This window comes from Chrysemys picta, unplaced genomic scaffold (assembly GCF_011386835.1).
Source record: "Chrysemys picta bellii isolate R12L10 unplaced genomic scaffold, ASM1138683v2 scaf6448, whole genome shotgun sequence".
NCBI lineage: Eukaryota > Metazoa > Chordata > Testudines > Emydidae > Chrysemys > Chrysemys picta.
This window is the reverse complement of record NW_027059148.1, coordinates 1-2,000: the sequence shown is the minus strand read 5'-3', so window position 1 is coordinate 2,000 and position 2,000 is coordinate 1. Positions and strand designations below refer to the sequence as shown.

The 2,000-nt window shown below is 52.5% G+C and overlaps 1 long non-coding RNA gene across 1 annotated transcript; it reads right to left on the bottom strand.

Annotated features, from left to right (window-relative positions):
• Positions 1-887: 887 nt before the first annotated feature.
• On the bottom strand, positions 888-1,625 carry LOC135980699 (uncharacterized). Its single transcript, XR_010597626.1, has 2 exons — positions 1,427-1,625; positions 888-1,343 (listed from the first exon to the last, which is right to left on the bottom strand). It is a non-coding gene; the product is annotated as an uncharacterized LOC135980699 (long non-coding RNA).
• Between the last annotated feature and the right edge of the window lie 375 nt (positions 1,626-2,000).

Genomic DNA, 2,000 nt, shown 5'->3' with positions numbered 1-2,000 from the left:
CTGGCCCATTGGAAGGCCCCTGGCTTAAGGACCACCCTGTAAGGAGGGTTTCGTTCTCCTTTGCCATGCAAATTAAGCCACAGGTCACTCTGACACGCCCGGCAAAATGACTGCCCTCTAACCAGAGTGTAAAGTCTTATACCTCTCACGCTTAAGCTAGGGGAGCCTTTCTGTGCCTGTGGCTTAGCGACTCCCCCCGACCCTCCACCACTTGAGAAGAGTTGAACTTCTGTTTCTCTTAGTCACAGTAAATTCCCACAGAATGATTTCTACTTGGCTTTTTTGAGATTTGAAGTGAAATCTTATTTGGGACCTATCCCGGTCAGATGGAACATGGTGTGGCGAAGGGGCGGCTGTAAGGGGATGGCGGAGGCCGTGGAAAATTCGCCCCGTTTCTCAAAAAAGCCAAGAAATGGCCCAACCAAGCAAACGTCACAAAGTCTGGAAATGAACAGGGGAGGTGGGGGGCTCCTTTCGGACCCTCACTTCCGTGTAATCCTTCCTCAAGTCCTTTTGCCCTGCCCAATTTACACCGCTCAACCAACCACAACTTTCCCCTTTGTTTTCTTGTGCACAAGAAAGAACGCTGTCGGACTGACGAGCGTTAACTGTAGGGATTCGGACAGCTCCGTTAGTTGTGTCCGAATTCCAGGCCTTGTGTCTCTTTGGTGATAAAGAGAGGAGATTCCTCGGGCTACGTTGGAAGAGACTGAGGTGGCGGTCCTTTCTGAAATGTGTTCATGTTGAGATGTTGTAGGTAGATGCGGTGGTATTCAGAGCCGGCACGTGGGTGCACCTAACCCTACTAACAGGACCGCGTCACAAGTAAAAGGGGTCTTTTCTGGTAAAGGTAGGGGGCACAAAGTTGTCATTTTCTTGGTGGGGTAGGAGGTAAGTCGGGAAAGGTGTCGCTGAGGGACGGAGGATTGATTGGAAAGGGGACCCTCAGCAGGATCCCTCCCTTACCTGTTCATTTCCAGATCTTTTCACATTCAGGACTCCCCCCACCCTCATTGTGTAAAGGAGGTGTATTATATTAAAGAAAGGGTGACTGCCCTGTAATCAGGGTTCAGGTCGCTTTCCCTTTTCTCCTCTCTGCATCGGCCCTCTTCACGCCAAGGTCCAAAGTGAGCTCCCTCTAACTAGGGTGTGGGTCTTTCCCTGCCTTTCACAAGGTAACACTGCCATTTGGAAGATAGTTCTAGAAACCAGCCTCTTGAGAGGGTTCAGGGTTTGCCCTACTAGCTGTCCCGTGCCCTCCTCACTCACGCACTCAGCCAAGTCAAAGCCCGCGTCCTCTGCATCCACCTGGACCCACCTTCTGCCGCAAGCTCTCCTGCGCTCTGAAAGAGATCGGTGCCGAAAAGTAGGCATTAGGGTAATTTCCGGCAGGGCCGAGTACCTTGCCAATGTCATCTGAATCTACCTTGTACACGTGCTCTCTGCTGAGCCACAGCTAACCCGCTTCACCTCTCTCTTTCTAGCAACTCAAAGGACAAAATGGACAAGACGACACAAGCACCAAAGAAACTGCAGGAAAAGGGAAGAAAAAGCCACGGCCAACGGCTGCACACACCGCACCCCTGTACCGAGGGATCGGGTTCGACACTTCTCCTCACAGGCTTAATCCCGCTTCAGGTGCCCAGTAAAAGGACCTCCCTGTAAACAAGGATCACGGTCCATTCCTTGCCAACCAAAATGCTTTATGGGTCCCTTCCATAGCTGAGGAGGAGCGAGCCCCCTTTAAAACGGGTTGAGGTCTCTGTGAGTTTCAGCTCCTTAGGACCTAGCCTTTAAAATGCCCTGGGCCGTTGACCTCTCCCTGTCAGAAGGGTGCAGGTCTCCCCTTTCTAACTCCTCTTGGGCCGTTGGCACTCGCTGGGCAACGAGACCACCCACTTCCGAGGGAACGGAGGTCTCTCCTTTACAGCGCTTTTCGCTCTGGCCCATTGGAAGGCCCCTGGCTTAAGGACCACCCTGTAAGGAGGGTTTCGGTCTCC